Raw genomic sequence first — 14,702 nt, 5'->3', positions numbered from 1 at the left:
ATTTTAAAAAACAATGTATTGGACACATACTACCCAAACAGAAGTAATACTTTGGAAACCATGTGTCTATACCACATAGCCAAAAACTACACATACAAAAATAATATAAAACCTGATGGAAAAAAAAGGGAAATACAGAGTGACAAACTGTGAAGGCAGCTTAGTTAAACTCACTAAACCAAATTTAATTAATCATATCAAATTGTCATTAAAGACTCCTCAACATAAAGAAGTATATTACATGTCCCTGCTACAACTCTTTAAAGCATGGAGAAAAGAAGAAGAAATACTAGATAACTATGACTCATATGAAAATGCTTTCAAAGTAAATGAAAGCACTATAACTGATGTAAACTTTACACAATACAAAACAATGTTGCCTAGTGAACAGCAACACGAAGAAGAACTCCAGGCCCAACTAGATAAGGACACTCCTGACAGTATTCAACCTTCTGTAACAGGAAGCCAAGAACCAGTGGGAGAACCACTAATAATAAATGAGGCAGAATTAGCTATGATAGAAGTAGAAAACACCATGTGTCAGTATGAAGATAAAGAAGACTTAACTGTACTACAATCAAAACTAAACAATGAACAACATAGCATTTTTTCAAGAAGTAACAAAACAAATTGCACATGGTGTACAACATGAACATAAAGAATGTTCCTGCTATAATTATAAACCTATACTACTGTACGTCAGTGGTGAAGCTGGTTCTGGCAAAACATTCCTAATCAAAATCATCAGTAAGTTCCTTCAACAATTGACAAACAACAAACTGTCAGCTGTTGTCACTGCCCCCACAGGTTTAGCTGCCTACAACATAGTTGGTGTCACTTTTCACCGATTACTACTATTACCAGTAGAACACCAGAACAAATTAGACTATTGCAAACTTTCTGCAGAAGCTGCAATGGAACTACGCAGAGTATTGAAACAAATGAAAATGCTACTAATAGATGAAGTGAGCATGGTCTCCAACCTAATGTTGGCTTTGATTCACTTGAGATTACAAGAATTACTCAAAACAAACTATGAAGAGCTCTTTGCAGGAAAACACATTATTGTTTTCGGAGATCTTCTTCAATTGACATCAGTAAAAGGGGAGCCTATTTTTAAAACATTAGGACACAAACTCTGCTGTAAAACTGTTGGCAGCATTGGAAATGTCAACCTTTGGCAACATTTCCAATACAGAGAATTAACAGAAAACATGCGGCAATCTGCAGATCTCACTTATGCCAACATCTTAAAAAGTATCAGAGTTGGTATACTTTCTAAAGAAGCAGAAGCAATATTGAAAACCCGGCAAATTAATGCACTTTATGGCGATAAGGCATGTGCTACAGATGTTATGGAACAATTAGCACACAAAAATGTCAATTGTATGGCCTTAATGCCAACTCTTGCAAGCTGTTTCAAATTCAATGAAATAATGTCAAGTAAAGAAATGCAACCAATAATAGAAATTAGCGCCACAGACAAACTAGATGTACATGGTATGGCACTATCCATGTGTGACCGAGCCACAACAAGACTAAATAGTTTAGAAAAATCAATCTCAAACTCAGCAGGCTTAGAAAAGATATTAGAATTATCCTTAAATTGCAGAGTAATGCTTAAACGTAACCTTGACGTGGACCAAGGACTAGTTAATGGAGCACTGGGTACAGTTGTTGGCTTTCAAACATACCCACATGACAACAAAATTCAGTTTGTCAATATACTCTTTGACAAACTTTCACAAGTAAAAAGTATAGGACGCTCAACAGCTCGATTCCTTCTCTTCAAAGACATGTGTGTACACAGAGAACATTTTTCTCTAACTCTTGCATACGCAGTCACGATTCATAAATCAAAAGGTCTTACCCTAGACAAAGCAATGATAGATATTGGTAACACAGTCTTTAAAGAAGGCATGAGCTACGTAGCACTATCACGCTTACGTACACTTGACGGTGTATTTCTAATCAGCTTTGATGCAAGTAAAATAAACGCTGATATTCCTTGAATTTTAGAATACAATAGACTTCGCTCACTATACACCCCCATCTAAACACATATTCTGTTCGACAAAAAGTAAAACGTTATAAAAGAAAAATAAATCAAACAGAAATGCAACAGGGTGTGACTGCAAATCCTCCAAAGAGAGTAAAAGAAAGTAATACTTCATCAAGTACCACAAGCAAAATAGAATCAATTAGGGAAAGTAAACCAGGTACTTCTTCAAAGAAGGAAGACAAACTCCAAAAAAAGCAGTCAGATACAGAACTACCTGGTCCATTTAAACTCTCAAATATAGTTGGTGTAAGTTGCTAGGCAAATGTAGCAATGAATATTCTATTTCAATTAACACCAATTGTTGACAACATTTACTTACACACTACAGACCCATTGTGTATGAAAATGTTAGTACTTCACAGAAATGCACTAAATAATCCTGACAACACGTATAGTGTTTATGAAATAAGACAACAATTGGACTACTGTCCTGGAATGGTGAAATTCAATATAAACTCACAGGAAGATCCACAAGAATTTCTAATGTACTTACTACAAGTACTGGAAAACAAAAACATACCTATAAATAAAATCTTTCAGATTTCATACATGTGGAAACATACATGCACTCTCTGCAACAATGTGACACAAGAAGAAATCCCCAATGAACGCTTCATATATATATCAATACCAAATTGTGAATCCATTCCATTTCAGCAACTTGTACAAAATGCAAACCATGGTAGATTATGTTCTACCTGCAATTCAGATAATCGCTCCACGTTAGTAATACAAATACATAGTAAATACGTAATACTAATGCTTCTACGTTACAATGCAGATGGTACCAAAAACAACTGCAAGCTGACTGGATTCACACATGGTCAAATATCACTTGGTAAGAAAACCTTCACAACAATAGGTATAATCGACCACGCAGGAGCCACAACCAATTCAGGGCACTACACTGCATATATAAAAAAGAAATGTGGATGGTTTGAATGTAATGATAGTACCATTACTCTAAAGCAGAGATTACCAGCAAATCTTACAAACGCTTATTTAATGTTCTTAAAACCAAAATTTGATAACTAAACTGTACTTAAACCTTAAGTAAACTTGTCATAAAAAAATATAAACTGTTAGAATATTCCAAAAGCTATCTAACTGGCCAAAGATTGTACAAAAACTAATCAGATGAATGAATACCTCTAAATTAGAGCAAAGAATAGACAGTTAGAATATGCAAATTGGTATCTAACTGTCCCAAAATTTAACAATATTGAAACAGATAAATCAATACCACTAACATATATCAAAATATAGACAGTTAGAATACACAAATTGGTATCTAACTGTCCAAAAATTTAACAATATCCAAACAGATAAATCAATACCACTAAAATATATCAATAAATAGACAGTTAGAATACGCCTACTGGTATCTAACTGCTCCAAAATTTCATAATATCCAAACAAATAAATAATATGTTACTGCTCCAAAAAATGCAACAACCCAATGTATAAAGCATTAGTCAGAAGCAACAAGTGAACACTGAAAACAAACAAACAAATAAACTGTAGCATAACAGAAAAAGGGTTTTTCTTTAATCCAACATGGATTTTTTTTTTCTCCCACAGACCCAATGATTTTAACAATGAACACAGAAACTGAGCAAATTGCACAGTACTCTGGTTTGTAATCTACTAAATATGAGGGTAAAAAAAAAAACCCGTTAATTATACAATGTAATAAGTCATTACAATATACTAATATTAACATGCTATTTTCTTTTATCACAGAAATTAACAAGAAATACATGTACTCCAGTTACTAAACCAAACAGTAAGTATATTATACACTCTATGCCAGGGCCACAACCATCGCAGCATATCACACCCATAATATCTTGTAACTTTGTTCCTTACAAAATAGTTTTTGACCCAAAGTTAGAAGCAACTATAAGTGTGATATGCTGCAGTGGTTGTGGCCAGGGCATAGAGTGTTGGGTGCATGACCAAATGGTCATGCACCCAACACTCTATGCCATGGTCATGCACCCAACACTCTATGCCCTGGCCACAACCACCGCAGCATATCACACCCATAGAGTCAAACATTTCAACTATGGCCTATGGAAACTTTTAATGTCCGCGGACATTACCAGTGTTCCTCGAACACTTTCAACTTGCCAGCGAACACTACGGAGAGCGTCTTCAGGACACCCCCTGCGAACATTTCAGGACACTGCGAGAGTTCTTAGAACACTTTCAACTTGACAACGAACATTACGGACAGCGTCCTCAGAACACCCCCATTTGGTTTATTTCCGAACATTTCAGGACACCGCAAGTGTTCTTAGAACACATTCAACTTGCCATCGAACAATACGGACAGCGTCTCCAGGACACCCCCTAAGAACATTTCAGGACACCACAAGTGTTCTTAGAACACATTCAACTTGACAACAAACAATACGGACAGCGTCCTCAGAACACCCCCATTTTATTTATTTGCAAACATTTCAGGACACCACGAGTGTTCTTAGAACACATTCAACTTGACAAAGAACAATACGGACAGCGTCCTCAGAACACCCGCATTTTCTTTATTTACGAACATTTTAGGACACCGCGAGTGTTCTTAGAACACATTCAACTTGACAAAGAACAATACGGACACCGCGTGTGTTCTTAGAACACTTTCAACTTGCCAGTGAACAATACGGACAGCGTCTTCAGGACACCCCCTACGAACATTTCAGGACACCACGAGTGTTCTTAGAACACATTCAACTTGCCATTGAACAATAGGGACAGCGTCTTCAGGACACCCCCTACGAACATTTCAGGACAACGCGTGAGTTCTTAGAACACACCCCCATTTTGTTTATTTGCGAACATTGCAGGACACCGCGAGAGTTCTTAGAACATTTTCAACTTGCAACGAACAATACGGACAGCTTCTTCAGGACACCCCCTACGAACATTTCAGGACACCACAAGTGCTCTTAGAACACATTCAACTTACCATCGAACAATATGGACAGCGTCCTCAGAACACCCCCATTTTGTTTATTTGCAAACATTTCAGGACACCACGAGTGTTCTTAGAACACATTCAACTTGACAAAGAACAATACGGACAGCATCTTCAGGACACCCCATACGAACATTTCAGGACACTGCGAGATTTCTTAGAACATTTTCAACTTGACAACGAACAATACGGACAGCATCTTCAGGACACCCCCTATGAACATTTTAGGACAACACGAGTGTTCTTAGAACACAATCAACTTGACAAAGAACAATACGGACAGCGTCTCCAGGACACCCCCTACGAAAAATTTCAGGACAACGCGAGAGTTCTTAGAACACTTTCAACTTGACAACGAACAATACGGACAGCGTCCTCAGAACACCCCCATTTTGTTTATTTGCGAACATTTCAGGACACCGCAAGTGTTCTTAGAACACATTCAGCTTGCCACAGAACAATACGGACAGCGTCCTCAGAACACCACCATTTTGTTTATTTGCGAACATTTCAGGACACCGCGAGTGTTCTTAGAACAGTTTCAGCTTGCTTGCAAACAAAATGGACACATATTGAGTCCTCAGAACACCCCCATTCAGTTTATTTAGAACATTTCAGAACACCCGTGATGTCCGCAGACAAATCGAACACAAAAAGAACATCTACCACATAAAAAAGCACAACATTTAACCTATCTCATACCCTCCCATCCTCCCAAACACTCCTGCACACCAACACACTCTACTAAATAAACATTTTGAAAAAACTTTCACCGCGCTGTCCGTGGACGTCCGCAAACCCAAGATGGCGCGCGCTACCGAAAATCTGACACGCTTCATGCTTCACACCGTCCAATCAGTGAACAGGCCGCATGTCCGCGGACATGACGTAAGCCGCTCGGCCAATCAGGACACTGTCCACGGAGCGAACAGGGAAGTGTGCCCGTGGACCGAACACAGATATCACTAATTATTTTTTACCTACTTTTTGGTCATTTAAAAAAAAACTACTGGATGGATTTTCACCAAATTTGCAAAAGCATGCTTTCGGACCAAGCCGCTTCTCCTGGTCCAAATTTGGTGAAAATCCATCCAGCGGTTTGGGCTGTAGGCGCGAGAAAAACATTTTTCCCATTCAGTCTATGGGGAAAAAAAAGTTTTGGGAACTCCCCTATAACTTTGCCCCCCAGACGAATCCACGCCAAACTTTGCAAAAGAAATCAGAGTAGGCCATATACATGTTTCGCAGAGTTTGGTGAGGATTCGTCCAGAGGGAGCGAAGTTAAAAGCTGCCCAAAAAGTGCTCTTCCTATTGAAACTGCAACTTAACCATAACTACATGGCCACCACCGTACATATATATCAGATAAAATATAAAATCATATAAAATCAGAGTGGGCTATATACGTATTTTGCAAAGTTTGGTGAGGATTCATTCAGCGGAGCGAAGTTATAAGCCGCCCAAAAAGTGCTCTTCCTATTGAAACTGCAACTTACCCATAACTACATGGCCACTACCGTACATATACATATGGAGCAGCAATCAAAAATGTGGTGACAAAACAACAAATAAGTAAAGTAATTGAATTCACGTATAGCCATACAGAAGATAAAACACAGGAAAAAAAAACAGTTTTGGCTTGTGAAAAGATAGCGCTTAGGTTAATTTTTACCCCTGCAAAGTTCTTAATGCACACATGAGCAACTCTACACAGATGTAAGTAAGCAGCAGGTATTTAGAAATGAAGAACAGTGTTCAGGGTTTGAATGCAATCCTCCCTCGTCAAACAAGAGAGAAAAGCATTTTTGGAAATGTATACTTTTTTAAAATGACAGTTCAAAATGGCTTTGTGAAACAAGGAAAAGTGTGCAAAATGCTTTAATTGATGTAAATTCCCATGAGTGCAACACTAAAGAGGTTCTAACAAACATAAGCTACAAGATGAGCAACAGAACACATTTTAAATCAGAATGGGAGTGTGGAAATACTTTGAATGAAAAAAAGACATGTGTGAAACTTTTATAAAAATGTGAATTTGCACCTAAATTTCCTCTATGCGATTTTTAACAAAACGGGTCAAATACACTGTTCCGCAACAGGTCTTAGGTTTAGATCTCTAGCTATAAAATTGAAGAAGTTATGTAAGTTTTAATGAGAGGCGTTTTTAAAAAAAATAGAGCATAGAAAAGCAGAAATTTGGTTTTAAAATGACAGATTGTCTTCTTTTAAACTATATTAAGGACTAAGAAAAATAGAATGCCACCTGGGAATCTCCACAGTTACGCACGGCCTCTTGTAACTTTTCACGTGGCGGATACTACGTTTTCTGTATGGGAATTACATTATTTAATCCAAATCATTAATGGGTTATGGATTTGTAAAACAAATAAGAGAAAATCAGTATAACACTATGAATTACAAACAGGGTTGCAAAAATGGGTCTGACAAGCGTAAAAGTTCTTAAGTTAAAGAGAGGATAGGTTGAGAGATTGGGATAGGACAATGCAAATATACTATGGGTTATTATGATTCCTGTTGATACTTACAGTCCACTGTAAATTAAGATTGGACCGTCAGGGATCTGGTCATTATGGATCGGGTCTACCGGCAGCAGGGCACCTCTGGCAGGATGGTCAGCTGGGTGATTTGGGTCAATTGGACTGGCACCTCAGACTGGATTTGGATTGGCCCTTCTGGTCACTGGACACAGTAGATTAGCGGTATTGCGAGTTCAGTAGGCAAGAATGAATAGGAGCAAGCCAGACTGCACTTTATATACCTTTGTATAGGATTCTTATGCTGCTATATTGCTATTTGCACACTACCCACTAAGGTTAGCTATTGCAACTTTGCATATAGGCACTTGCTCTTTATACATTTTTACATGTGGTATATTTAAAAAGTTGCTAGCTTTTTTATTCACTAGCATTTTATTAGCAACAGGCAGTCCTTGGCTTAATTGCAGAGGCATTCCAAAGGCACTTGCACTTTAACTAGTTTGCCTAGATTACAAATAATCTGCTGTATGAATATTCCAACAAATGATACACGTTACATTGTGATATTGCTTTTAGAAATTCGTTTTCGTATTCTGGGAATATTAATTGTTATTTAGTCAATTAATTTGGTTTACGACAAGCATTCATCTCGAAACTCACTGGCCTTTTGTCTGCGCACCTTCGATATAGTACACATACGTGTTTTGATGTACAAATAAACACGTAGACAGTTTACAAATTCCGCGTTGAAATCTATGTTGAACTATCAGCTCCATACCTTGAGCAGGTTCAACATACGGTAAACTTAGCATGATATTTATACGAATATGCGCAGTACAACAATAAATATATACAGCATGTGCAATAAGAGGACATTATAATGCATACTATGTATGGTTTACATGTTGAGAAAAGAGAGACATTGCCAGTCAGTTTGCTGTGTTTAATAAATGTACTTTATGCATTTTAGTATATTTTATACAACCCATTTGGGTCTAAAACACTTTCAAACATGGCGGATTCTGTGCATACACATGATTATTATCGTGCAGGTCACTCTATCCTTGCATACCATAGAGAACACACGAGTTTAAAAGTACTTCTTTTGTTTCTGTACCCTTAACGTGATCAAGCGGTTAGGTTTGCCGCAAAACGCATTGTTGACGCACATTTTCTTTTGTCCATGGCATTTAATTAAAGAATATTTTGGATGTTTGGAGGACTGCTGGTCTTTTTTGTAACTCTGGGTCTGTGCACTCCGAAAGCCTTATACTGCGGTACAAGGCAACTTTATATATATAATAAAGGACATTTGGTGCTAACTGTTTTTGCCGTCTGAACCCATCCACCTACGTGAAGCGCACAAAGAGTTTTCCCCTTGGATCCGTGAAAGGACTCTTTTGCTGCGCTCCAGTTTGTCCATTTCAACTTTGGCCGGCGCGGCTACAGGGTTCCGGAGTCACACTGGATTCTGCCTGGCAGTAGGATTGGATTCTTCTCTGCATCGGAGGACGCGAGAGAGTTGCATCCACCCAGGTAGGCTTTTTCAGTGTCTCCATCCCTGGTTGTCCCAACACGTGCCTGCGCCCATTGGATAAACTGTTTGGATATAAAGCACTGACTTTATGACTTTGGGTGCTGCAGAGCTAACACTGTTTAAAGTTGGAAGGGCTTGACTGTGCACACAGCTAGCACTGTGCATTTGCATTATGGCATCACAAACAAAGAGAGAGAACCTGAGAAAGACCCAAGCGGCTTCACTTTTTTTGTGAAGGGCAACCTGTGAGTAAACCTACACCTCAAGTGCCTACCTTGGACCCACAATTGAATACTGAAATAAGATTGCTTAGGGAATTGGAGAAATTAAGGCGTCGGGAGATCAGCAAGTGGTGGGAGGAACACTCCCTTCAAAATTACATTGACGTTGGACGCATCCCAAGAGGTCTGCGAATATTGACTACACCATCCTTTGAGGAACAGGATCCAGCCATGCTACAGGAATGGGGTGAATCCAGCAATACCTGCTCAGTTACATTTCTTAATATTCTGATTAAATATGCTCGTATGGATCGCCATAAGATTTTGGCCAAAATTCAGGATATTGAGGAGGAACTGGAGAAACTCGACCAGAGCGAAGAAGGAATAGCCTTTGCACAAGCATTGAGAATGGATACAAAACATATGAGGAGGAAATTAAATTACGCAAACAAAAGAAGTTCATAAGGGATAAAAATGATTATGAACAGGGAAGAGTATTGACTTTTGCAAAAACGTTTTGATAACCTTCGCAAAAACCTTCCCACACCTGTAAATGGAACTACTGATGATATCCCTACTGATGTATCCTCCTCTGATGTGGACAATACAGAGAGTGAGGGTGAACCACAGCCCTCTAGAAAGTTGAATTTTTTAGAGGAGATGAGACTATTGGATATGGAGGGTCGGCTAAATAGCAGAAAGAAAGCCAGAGGCCGAGGAAGAGGAAAACCCTCGGGCCAAAGAGGTCGAAAAAACAAGGAGGGGGAGGCATAGCATCTGCACCAAGTGTGGACAAATCGGAGAGATTAAAACGCTCTGGTGCCAAGAAATAACGCAAGCAGATATGAATATACAGGACATGTCCATCATTAATTTTTCCTCACACCCCCTTACCGATGATGAAACCAATGTCTTACAAAAGGGCCTTAACTTCTGCCCCTCTTCCAAATACGACTATGCTGAAACCAGGATAGACTTTGACAAATACATGCGCAAAGTCAGACTGAAAAAATTATTTGCCATGTATCCTCCAAAATCCAAACGTAAATTGAATCTCCAAGGTGGCACAGAAGTCTCTATACAAGATACATTCACTCTTAGAGACTTGGAACTTTTGTACACTGAATGTGAATTGGACACTGATGTTTTGGACCAACAATCTGTGTCTTTGTATGTAGACACCGCCTGGCCAGGGAAAATTAAACTAAACGCAAAGTCACGCTTTAATCCTGCTTTCAATCCAGGTGGCCATGTAGAGGCTTTTCAGGATTTGGTAGTACATGACCTAAAGAAAATTAGGAAACAACGTGTGCCCTATAAATCGAATCTCACAAATTCACAAATTGACACTATTGAACGTTTGAGTACGATGAATGACTGCATTATCAAACCATCAGATAAAGGCATGAACATCGTCCTCATGAATCGTGGAGATTATATTAAAGAGGCACATAGACAATTGCTGAATAAGGACTGTTATGCTAAATTGCTTGGTGATCCATCAGAAATGATGAGTGACAAACTAGGCCATCTTTTGCTGACCTGGAAGGAAAAAGATTTGCTGGATGAGGACATTTGTTCATACCTTCATCCCAGGTTCCCTGTGACTCCGACCATCTACTTCCTGCCAAAAATACATAAGAGTCTCGTTAGACCTCCTGGCAGACCAATTGTAACCCTATGCGGCGCTCTATTAGAACATACCTCTAGATTTATAGATGAGACCTTGGTGTTGTTTGTTACCACTCTGCCTTCTTATTTAAGGGACACCAAGGACTTTCTGAGCCGCATAGATGGTATTCCATGGGAACCCACTTTCTTACTTACAACACTTGATGTTATTTCACTTTACACGTCAATAAGACACAGCGATGGTCTAAAAGCTTGTGAATACTTTTTGCATACACGTTCCTTGAATTATCTCCAACACTCACAGATGATTCTAGAGATGATTTCACTTTGTCTTACTAATAATTGTTTTCTTTTTGACAAGCAGTACTACTTGCAGCTCCAGGGGACTGCTATGGGTTCTACCTTTGCCCCCCTCCTATGCAAATTTGCTTATGGGTTGGTGGGAAAAGTTTGTAGTCTGGCATCCCAGGAACAATCATCATACATCCAAAATTGCCCTTTGGTTGAGGTATATTGATGACTTGTTTGTTATTTGGGAAGGGACCAGTGCAGAATGGTTGGATTTTGTTAATACTCTTAATACCAATGATTTGAATTTACAGTTCACCAAGAGCCACAGCAAGACTGCTATTACATACTTGGATATTCTTGTTACTGTGGCTCAAGGTGCACTTACCACCAGTCTTTTTAGAAAACCCACAAGTTCTAACATCCCACTGCATGCCATGAGCAACCATCCTACCGCCCTTAAATGGAGCATCCCCTATGGTGAGTTTATCTGAATACGTAGAAACTGTTCAAAGATCAAAACTTTCGACTATGAATGTGCCTATATGGCCAATAAATTCAAACAACAGGGATACCCCAAGAAAATTCTGGAGAGGGCCTTTTTGAAAGCGAGAGCATGGACCGTTCTCAGCTATTGTTGGCTGATTCTGTCGATCATACCAGGGCTAATACTAATGAAACACGACTCATTTTGACATTTGGAGCTAAAGCACATCACATTCGAAAAGTGATGCAGCGCCATTGGCACATCCTTAAATCTGATGAACATTTGAATACCATTCTAGGTGACCGTATTAACATCACTTTTAGGAGGTCTACCTCTTTTAAGGATACATTGGTTCCTAGCTTTATGAGGCCAATCACCAATATAGTGACCAATGGCTGGCTAAATACTAAATCTAATGGCTTCAGTAAATGTTCCAAATGCAAAGCATGTACATATGCGGTCAACAAGACCCATTACATTCATCCCATCTTGGGTAACAACATCAAGATCGCATCTAGAATTACTTGCGACACAGATTATGTGGTCTATGTTTTGAGTTGCCCTTGTAATATGTGGTATGTCAGCAGTACTAAAGATAAACTTAAGTTGAGAATACTCCAGCATATTCGAGCCATCAAAAACATTGATTCCAATTATCCTATGGCCTTACATTTTCAGTCACATCATGACAGCAAAATGGAAGGTATTTCCTTCTTTGGGATTCGAACAGTGCTCAAATCACCCAGAGGTGGTAATAGAGAGCTACTGCTGAGGCAATTGGAGACAAAGTCCATTTTGGACCTCGAGACCAAGAAACCTAGGGGTCATAATCTTGACGATGAGTTGTATACTTTTTTAGGGACCTAATAGGCAGGCAATTTTCTGGTTACCAAGGCTCAACAATGGTTGGAGTCTAGGTGTTTTAGTATGTATCTTTTATGACCTCTTTAATATCCACTAAGGTTTCATAAGGTTTTCTCCTACCTCAGAATATCAGCAGTGCTTTTCTTTTGCCTTACTGTTTTTTCACAGTTGTTTTGACAGGTTTTTTACAGGTTGTGATTTCATGTACTAGTGCTTGCTTGATTTGCGCATTATTTTTAACATGCATTCTTGTAGGGTGAATTTACACTTTTCTATTTTTGCATTTTTGAGTATTATATTCTGTCACACTATGTAGGAGGGACTCTATGTGTGCTTTTTCTTGGTCATATAACCTTGTCTCGCTTTTAATATCTTTATATAGGAGTTTGTTATATATATTTCTTGCATTCTGGCTTTTTATTATAGATTTTTTAACGGGTCTTTTTAAGCATGAATATATCATCTTATTATGGATGTAGTACAACTCAGGGGACAGGAGGATGGCCTCAACAATAGAGGTTTTTTAGGGATATAGCACTTTGCACTCTTTTGGTGGACATATTTGTTGAATTTTCTCCGGCCGTCCATGGTGGCTTGTTGCCTAGGGCCTATTAGTCTGTTGCTTTACTTTAGGGAGTATGATAGATTTTAACCATTGAAACTTTGTTATTTTAGATATTTAATGATTTTTCTGAATATTTATTTTAAATAGGCGTTTTGTTTCATACTACACACTCCTGGTCTATTGAGACTGACAACTATAGCCATCATGGACGTAGAGCACTGTGCATAGGATTATTGCTGTTGAGATTTTCAGGCTTATTCCACATCTTCTCATTACTCTTTTTCCGCTTCCCTTTCCTGGTACCTCTTCCTTTTTACCCTTCCTTATCTTTCTTTTTATTTCCCCTGCTTTGTATTCATGCTGCTATGCACTTTGCACTTTATTGGTTATTCTTGCACTAGGCACTTTATTCTGTCCATATATACAGCCATTCATGACTTGAATTTTCCCGTTTTTTAACCCCATATATGCATGATGAACTCCCTGAGTATATGTATACATTGTGAGACTACTGACCATGAGATTTCATGCATTTAGCAAACGTATGGACCTAGCGCACTTTCTAAATTTAACTCGTGGGACTAATTATTGAGACGGTATGACTTAGCCGAGTATGCCAACAATAACGGCATTGGTTTTCTCTAATGGCCCATCATAAAGGGTTTTCATTTGACAGCGGCATTTGCTACCGGCTGTGGTTTTATCCATTGCATGTTTGTATTTTACACGCATTGTAGACGCATAGCTTTCCGTCTCTTTTTTTAGTTCCCACTTTATTGAATTTCGCGGATGTGCAGGCTATTTGTCAGTTTGAAATTGATGATTGCTGATTGATATCATACAGTGTTGTACTTTATTTATTTGATGGTACATCAAAGCACATGCTGCCATTTGCACATTCCAATATGGCCTCCTAGTGAATAATACATTGTATTGTTGTGTGTCTAGGTCCTCTCTATGCACTGTTACCATAGAGTTCAAGCGTTGCTTAAATGAGTCCTCCATCTATGTTCTCCCTACTTATGTGATCAAGCGGTCGGAGGACAGCGAAACGCGTCGTTGTGCTCTTCAGGTTCACCTCTCTGATGCACTTTGATTAAATAAAGGACATTTGGTGCTAAATGTTTTTGCCGTCTGAGCCCTTCATTTGCTGACGACTGGATTCTCCTGATTCAGCTGCTTTGTGGAGTGCAATCCATTAGTTTTGCCCTGTTCCGGGCTGAACTTTCGTTTGGAAATATCTATATATATATATATATATATATATATATATTCAGTAAAAAAAACTGTGTTAAAGGGACGTTATGGTTCAAAGTAAAACCGAAAAACCCCTGAAATTCGGCAGTTTTGGTAAGATAAGCAACCATAACTCGCGCCGCCACCGTGCACTGCTAACACTAACACCCAGGACATCAAAGATGACATCACACAACATTACTGCTCCACACCACCAGACCACTAATCCACAAAACATCATGGCCGACACCACCAAACCCAGCATGACTCCAACACTTCACACCACTATTCTAATGGAGTGCAACCTCCACTCGACACCCAACCACTCCACC

The sequence above is a fragment of the Ambystoma mexicanum genome, chromosome 10 (genome assembly GCF_040938575.1).
Source record: "Ambystoma mexicanum isolate Mex_15411 chromosome 10, UKY_AmexF1_1, whole genome shotgun sequence".
NCBI lineage: Eukaryota > Metazoa > Chordata > Amphibia > Caudata > Ambystomatidae > Ambystoma > Ambystoma mexicanum.
Note: the sequence above shows the minus strand (reverse complement) of the source record.